Raw genomic sequence first — 8,780 nt, forward strand, 5'->3', positions numbered from 1 at the left:
GTTTCCGTAGTGTAGTGGTTATCACGTGCGCCTCACACGCGCAAGGTCCCCGGTTCGATCCCGGGCGGAAACATTACTGAATTTTTTCTCTGTCTGGTTCGTGTTTGTTGATTGTGTTCTATTTTTACCACTCATACCGTATGTTACGCTGTTGACAGCTACTCGATGGGATGGGGGAGGGTGTAAATTACTAACAAAAGTATATGCACCTTGTATCCAAACGGTCAAGGGTTCTATTCTATAATAAGACCAAGAGTTTACTGACCCAGGTCTTGCATACAGAGAAACTGACAAGTTCACAGTGTAGAACGGGTTTCTCAATGAGTCAACAGTTTGTCAAAATTATATGTTTTATGATCACTAGGTCTCGGAAGTTGAGGAAAAATCCTTTTTTTCCCTAGTGTCCGAAGACGAGGCGCAACATAATATATGTTCATTTTGGGACATTGTAGGCCAGAAAAGGGTGGGTTTTATTTATCCTTTTTGGCCTTTTTCGGCTTATTGGTCCTTTTTTTAGCCTTTTTTTAGGTCTTAACGGTTTTTTTTTTTTTTTTTTTTTTTTTTTTTTGCAATTTCACCTAATTTCCACTACGTTCTTACTGCCCATTCTCAATTCGAATCATCATGAGTTCATCACCTCTTAAACATCCTTTCTGTATGTTATATATTAGTTTAAGTTATGAAGCCATGGGCTGAAACAGCCATATATATTATTGTTGTTATAGTTACTGGTTGTTGATTTTTTTTAGATACAATACATGTGTTATGGAGTTAATATAAAGATGTTCGAACCCAAGTGTTTCATTAAATAAGTTCTTTGAATCAATACATGATAAGTGGCGACGATGGATTGGATACATTTGTGAGTTGAACAATTAATAAGATTATTGTAGTTGAATAGAAGATTCAAATCTACTGTAAGAAGTTTGAAAAATGAATACGTTGCCATTCTTCGAATCCTATGAGGTAGGAAGTAATATTAAAGCTTATGTGCGAAGATTTGAATCATTTTTAAAAGCACAAGAAGTTAAAGAAGATAAAAAGGTTAATTTATTGTTATCAGTGATTGGAAATAATGCGTATGAGGCATTGTATATTAAATTAGCTCCAAATGATACTAGTAGTTTTCCTGTCGAAGTTTTGCTGACAGAACTCGTTGATATTTATGAACCTAAAACAAACAAGTTGGTTGAGATATATAAATTTAAAAATGCTACAAAAGAGCATGGTGAATCAATGGATGACTATATATCACGAATTAAAAAGTTGTCATTAACATGTGGGTTTAAGCCAGAAGAGTTTGATAATGAATTAAAGCAACAAACAATTTTTGGACTTGAGGAAGGTACATTAAAAAGGAAGTTAATTATGGAGACTCCAAAGACGTAAAAAGATGTTTGTGATTACATTAGGAATCATGAAGTACAAGACAGATTTGGTAGCCATATTCAGCAAGACTCAAACATCCACAAAGTTAACACATACACACCAAGAAGTATGTACAAGAGCAAATTAGAGGTGAAATGTTATAAAGGACAATTGCAACAAGATAGTCCACGGAATTTTAATTGGATTTGCTATAGATGTGGTTCGAAAACAAAACATGGAGCTGAAGGTTGTCCAGCTATGGGGAAAGCTTGCAGATTTTGTGGCAAGATAAATCATTTTCCAAATGTTTGTAGATACAAGAATGAAATAAAAGATGTAGATAAAAGATCATCTGGGAAGAAGGCAGATTTCATGTATCAAAAACAACCTAACTACACCTCAAGGGCTGTGCAATATTTAAATAAGACTACATCTAATGTAAGATCTTCTTCTACACCCTCTGAGGAGGAAGATGCGATAAACAAAACCCGAGGTAATAATTTTGACTACAGTGGAAGCCAGCACAATTTCAGTATAAATGTAATACTGTACAGCATAAAAGTGAAGAAAGTAGCAAGCATGTTGAGGAGTTATTATGCAATGAGATTCAACCCTTACATGTTCAGCTATATATCTGCAATGAACCAGTTAAATTTATAGTGGATACAGGAAGTTATGCTAACATTCTACCTAAAAGTAGTGTATGGAAAAGCAGCGACGTTTTACGATTGAATCCACTCAAAAATGGCTATGGTACTATCACAGGAGAAAAGTTGAAATTTGAGGGTCAAATTTCCTTACCTGTAAAGTATAACTCACTGAGTTATGAAATGCCGTTTATAGTAGGAGATTTTACTGATTTAAAACCTATACTTGGTCGAGCAGGATTGCGTATTCTCTTTGGCGATTGGAGAAGAAGTTTGGTAATTGATACTGTACAAGGGCAAATGGACAAAATATTTTGGAATAGTATTACAAGGAGCTTGTACACAGACACATCGAATGGGGAATCAGCGAAGTTGAAATCTGATATTTTAGTAAAATTTAAAATTTTGTTCAATAATGACATTTCAGAACCTATAAGAAATATTAATGTTAGAATTCCATTGAAGCCTGGATTTGTACCTGTGAAAAGGAAAGGTTACAATCTACCTTACTTTATGCGTGATGAAGTAGGCAAGGCAATAAAAGATTTGTGCCAGCAAGGAATCTTAGAAGAAATAGAAAGTTCTGATTGGAGTAGTCCTGTAGTTCCTGTGCGAAAAGCAGATGGAAGTATTCGTGTATGTGCTGACTATAGCAAAACTGTAAATCCAAATGTAGATACTTTACAATATCCACTTCCAACTTTTGACGAGCTTTATCATAAGTTAGCTTCACATAAGTGGTATACGAAGATTGATCTACGTTCAGCTTTTCATCAATTATTAGTCGAAGAAAAGTCTCAACATGTTCTTACCATTGTAAATGAAGGTCATTTGTATGTACATAAACGTTTACCATTTGGAACTAAAATAAGTTCTCAAGTATTTCAAAGAGCCATGGACACAATACTTGGTGGTATTGATGGAGTGGTATCATTTATTGATGACATTCTTTTAGGAGCAGATACATTGTATGACTGTTACAAACTAACTGTATTAGTTTTGGAAAGATTGATGCAGTACAATGTAAAAGTAAATTTGCAGAAGTCTGAATTTTTTGTTCATGAAGTAAATTTTCTAGGAAGGAAATTCACGGAACATGGAATTTTACCTACGAATGAACATGTTCAGGCAGTGTTAAAATGTAAGGTGCCTGAGAATAAAAAGGAATTGGCGACATTCATGGGTTTAGTGGCGTATCATGCACGAGTTTTGCCTAATTTGAGTTCTAGGATACCTAATCTTTATTTATTGCAAAAGAAGAGTGTACAGTGGTTTGGAATGAAGAATGTGTGAGGGAGTTTCAGCTAGTTAAGCAGCTATTAGTTTCTGCACCCGTTTTAGTAGCATTTGACACTCGATTGCCATTAGTTTTAGTCACGGATGCAAGTGGCTATGGGATAGGTTGTCAGTTGACACATGAAATATAAGGAGTGCTGAAACCTATTGCATGTTTTTCAGCTACTTTAACAGATAGTCAGAAAAGTTACTCTCAAGCTGACAAGGAAAGTTTGGCAGTAGTGGAAGGTATAAAACATTTTCGTATATATTTGGCAGGAAACAAATTTAAAATTCTAACAGATTCTTCAACAGGTAAATCGATATTAGATCCGGACAAAGCAATTTCTCCTACAGTATCTATGAGATGGCAAAGATGGAGGTTACTTCTAGCAAATTATGATTATTCCATTCATTACACGAAGAATGTAGGGATAGCTGATGTCTTGTCCAGATTACCTGTGTCATGTTTAGTGAATGAAGAAGAGGATTTACCTATTTATTTTTTGGATAATGAGACATTGATGCGTGAAGATCCTTTAAGAGTTGAGGAAGTAATTGAAGCAATGAAACAGGATGAAACATTGTTACTAGCATATGAATACACAGTGAAGGATTGGAGGAATATAGCACGTAAAGAAGCTGATGGAGAATTGAAAATTTATTCTCAGAATAAAAATGTCTTAAATTGCAACAATGGAATGTTATGCCATGGTGAGCGAATTGTAGTGCCAAAATTATTGAGAAATAAGGTTCTTCAAGACTTGCACAAATTTCATTCTGGAGTTGTGAAGTCCAAACATGTTGCAAGAAAGTACTTTTGGTGGCCGAGCATGAACCAGGATATAGAGAATTATGTTCTCTCGTGCGATGTGTGCAGAAGACATTCAAGAGCACCAAGTAAACAAGAGTATGTTTCATGGAAGCCCGAAAATGAACAATTTCACAGAGTACACATAGATCATTTTTTCTTCCATGGATATAAATTTCTTATTTTAGTGGATGCATTTAGTAAATACGTAAATGTTTGGCAAGTTGTTCATTTAACGGCTGAAGAAACTGTTCAGAAGTTGACAAATCATTTTTCCATATTTGGAATACCAAATACCATATGTTCTGATGGTGGCCCTCCATTTGCCAGCAGGGATTTCCAGAGATTTTGTAACAATCATGGAATAAAATTAATTCACAGTCCACCGTATAGACCATGTGCAAATGGAGAAGCTGAAAGGCACGTACAAATCATCAAGAGGTACCTTCGCAACATCTTATTTGACCGCCCAGAAAGAATTCTAAGTCCCGAAATCGTAAACGTAGCAACATTGCACTTCAGCTCCAGGTGAGAGTAGCCAACTTTGAGTAGGTCCTTCCACTAGACGGAAAACGCTGCGGTGATAGGTTTTCAATTTAACACTTTCCATGAACTTAGAAACTATAAACCGCTATTATAATACACAATCAAACAGAAATAATAAATTGGAAAAAGAACCTTGAAGGACTTGAAATTTGAGGGGTTTGAAACACTGAATAGAGTTTTTCTCCACCTGGAGGAAATTGCCATCAAGTTTGTGCAGAAAGAAGCAAATTTGTGAGGATTTTATGCGACATTTTATTTACAATACCTTGCATAATATCGAACAGTTCTCAAAAACATATATTTTACACGACTTGTCGAGAAAATGTGCTTGAAACACAGGAAGGTGGGAGTCTTCATAAACGTCAACATGTTTTTAAGGGCATAAATTCGTTAGGTTAACGTAGAGCAGTTGGTAAGGTGCTGCTATCCTTATTTTTCGTCAAGCGTGAAAGATCGCGGGTTCAAATCCCACTCTCTCCTCTTCCTTTTTTTTCTTTTTTTTTGTTTGCTGAACAGATACCGCTGATATTAGAATATTTAAAAAATGAATCCGATGCACACTTGAGGGACGTCCCTTCTGCGCATATTTCCCCTTAGAAGTTGGAGATTTCCAGGATTTAAAGTTAAAACTTTTCTCTTTAGTTATTGTTCATATGTTGTGTTAACACACACATCATGATTAATTCACAAATCATACATTCAGGATACAAAATGTAATGTTATTTAAGATATGTATTGTTTGTTCTTCACTGACACCTAAAATATTGATTATTTGATTTCGATATACTAAACAAAGATATACAGTTACGTTATGTAGTGATGTAGTGCAGTACTGTAACGAAGGAGAGCGTTTAATGAGTTCAAATTCCTAACATTGGTAATTTTATGTCCGTTCCTTCGTAATGACTGTTGTCAATCCCCTCACCACCATCTTACCATGCGTCTAAAACTAATAGTAAATCGCTTATTAACATAAATAAATTGTTATTGCGACGAAGGCCGATACGATAAGAAACTACTAATAAGTATTTATATAGTGAGTAACAAACAAAAAATTCAAAACCTCATAATGATCGTTAATTCCTCACTGCTTTGTATCTAAAATGTTTGTCTTCTTTGAACAGAAAGTTCGAGTATCAGATATAACAAACTTTCCGCACTAACTTTGCAATATTCGAAACCACCATTACAGACTTAGCTCAATGTAACTTGACTCTGCGCATTCCACGTGGCATGTGACTTTCTCCTATCATCGAAATAACTTTCTCTTACTATTTCCTTTCCTCTCGTGAAATACAGACACCAAAGTTAACTTCTTAGCACGGTGGATAAACTTTACACCCAACGATATACTCCTGAAAAAAAAATCCTGCCTAGGTGGAGAATCGAACCTACGACTTCCCTCGTAAGAATCAAGCACGCTACCACTTCTGCTGGTGGCTCATATTAAAATTTGCTACCAGTTTGAAGAAACCAATTCACACATCTCAGTGATTCAGGGTTTGTACAAGTCAATAATAACAGGAACTTTGAACTATGGGGTTGAACTGTGGGGGGCAAGAGGAGGGAGCACAGTCGCAAGCATTCAAACAGAATACTACAAAAAAGTGTTGTGTGTAAGTAGAAGTACTGCCAATTGTGGGGTACTTAAAGAATTAGGTCTAAGCAAAGAGACAGTACAAGCTAGGATGAGAACTTTAAAGTATTGGCTTCAGCTAGCAAGGGAGGGTAACACGACACTTAAGGGTCAATGTCTGATAATGCAAGTAAGAGAAGAAAATACACGGAACTGGGCGAGGGATATAAAAAACATGTTGAACTCTATTGGGATGGGGTGGGTTTGGGAAGCAGGAGGGAGGGTAGATACATCAGTTGAAAATCAAATTAGAGGGAGACTTATGGACATAGACAGACAAGAAATACTAGCCGACTGTCAGACGAAGACTTCACTAAGAGATCATTTGAAATCAAGGGATTGGGGGAAAGCAAGATACATAAACCTGGTAGGCAAAAAAGAAAGGGGAGGGATAGCATGGTTCAGACTGGGGGGTTGGAAACAAGTAAAAATTAAGAATGAAGCAGGGGAAACTATATGCTCTTTGTGCGGGGAGGGAGAGACGGGCGAGCATCTGCTCTCTGCCTGCCCCTCTACGCGTGATTTACGGGACAAGTGGGTTGAGAACGTAACAGAGAGGGAAATAATGGAAGTGGTAGAAGACAGAAGAGGAATCATAAGTGAGATAGTGCAACGAGTGGGGAGATATTTGTGGGAAGTGAGGGAGCGACGAGGAAAGGCGTTAGCGGACAGCGATAAGAACGAAGAAACCGCACAAAGTGAGCCGAGCGTGTAATACGCGTACTGTGGGTCTAGCAGTGTGCAATGTATATGTGTTTTGTTTTGTTCTGTTCTGTTTTGTTTTTCACATTATTCAACAAAGAAATTCAAATTCAAGTAAGTCTCCAGACAGGAGGCCGAATGAACCGGACACACAACTTTATTTGCATGTGCAATATTTCGATTGTTAAAATATACTAATTATGTTTAATTTTTTCTTTTGTATCTGATCAACTGCTAAGAGTTATTTGTATACTAACGTAAAGAAGGTACAATATTAATACATGACTTTGAGGGAAGAGAAAGTGTGTGTAATGTAAAATTAATGTAGTGCGTACAGCGTACAGCTCGCACAAGGAAAATGTAAATAAAATACAAATACAAATAAATACATAATGTCATAGCTATCTATAATTTCCTCATGGCAATTTTCATGAGGAAACGAATTCAGATAAAATCGAGAAACGCTGAAAGGGAAAAATGATGAACATGTCTATTGGCGTTTTATCATATTTTGTAAATTGTGTAAAAATTCCGTGTTTTGAACAAGCAATCGTTTAGTTACGAAGTATTTTGTTGTTTGTTTAAAGTAGGAACAGGAGAGCGAAAAAGAGTCATTTGAACCAGACCCCGTTTGACAAGAAACTTCAGCTTTTTTCCAAAGACTGTATGAAAAAAGAGAGGAACGTATGAAATATAAAATATGTGTGAAATTAAAACAATGGAAACCTTGAAAGATAATACTAACGAACTTCAAACTATGAAAAACATTTTCGTGGTGGAAAACTCAAGTCATTTTCGAAATATGAACTTGATGTTTTTCTTTATTATGAAGTAGAGATATGGGACGATACGATCCCTCAGCAAGAAAATTTTAAGTAAGCTACCTCCAACTTTTTCAATGGTCATAATTACTAATTAGGGTCCGGAAGTTGATGAAAAATCAACTTTTTTATTGATCCTTAAAAACAATGCTAAACCTGATATCATGTCCGTTTCCCTTCAGTTAGAGCCGGAAAACATTTTCTATTTTACATTTTTTTTTTTTGCATTTTTCGGTCTTTTTTGGCTTTTAGTTTATTTGTCAGTATTTTTAACAGTTTTTGTTGAATTTTTACTTATTTTTGAGGTTTATTTTTCTCCTCCCTTGTTGTTTCGTGCATTTTAAATGCATTTACTAGTAAAACTTACATATTTAGATTTCTTGATATGGTTCTTTTACCAAATTCACCATGAATCGAAAATACGGTCAATGGAAAAGCATAATATTATTCTTAACTGAAATGTTTGGCAATGGATTAAAATACTTTGTGTGAGATCTACTTTGAGGTTCTTTTTCTGGACACTATTATCGCTTTAATCTGTAGTTTTAAAGTAAAATTAGTCATTAAATGCAATTACACTCTGGTATACGCGAAGCAGAACTGTATTTTCGGATGCTGGCCGACTACCGTATCATAGAAGGCCCACTCTGAAAGGAGATGAATTGGTTGATTTGGTGTTTTAGTCAACTTTATGCATAGTAAGGCTAATCGGGACTGGGCCTACAGTTTAAAGTGGGATCCGAACCGAGTGCATAAAATAACATGAATCGTGTGGTGTAGGGGTATCGTTTGCTTATGGAATGGAAGGTCATGGGTTCAAAACCTACTTCTTTGCAAAATATTTTTCGGGAAATAAACGGTTTTGGACGAGAATGCTTATCTATGTTTCTTGGATATTTCCGTTGATATTTGTGCGATTTATGTCCAGCATTTCCGGATGCAGAAAGTTGACATGTAAGTTCTTAATATCTGTT

At 35.8% G+C, this 8,780-nt stretch overlaps 1 non-coding gene across 1 annotated transcript; it reads left to right on the forward strand.

Annotated features, from left to right (window-relative positions):
* Positions 1 to 73, forward strand: TRNAV-CAC (transfer RNA valine (anticodon CAC)). Its single transcript has one exon. It is a non-coding gene; the product is annotated as a tRNA-Val (tRNA).
* Positions 74 to 8,780: the final 8,707 nt, after the last annotated feature.

The sequence above is a fragment of the Lepisma saccharinum genome, chromosome 9, assembly GCF_977018435.1.
Source record: "Lepisma saccharinum chromosome 9, izLepSacc3.1, whole genome shotgun sequence".
Taxonomy (NCBI): domain Eukaryota; kingdom Metazoa; phylum Arthropoda; class Insecta; order Zygentoma; family Lepismatidae; genus Lepisma; species Lepisma saccharinum.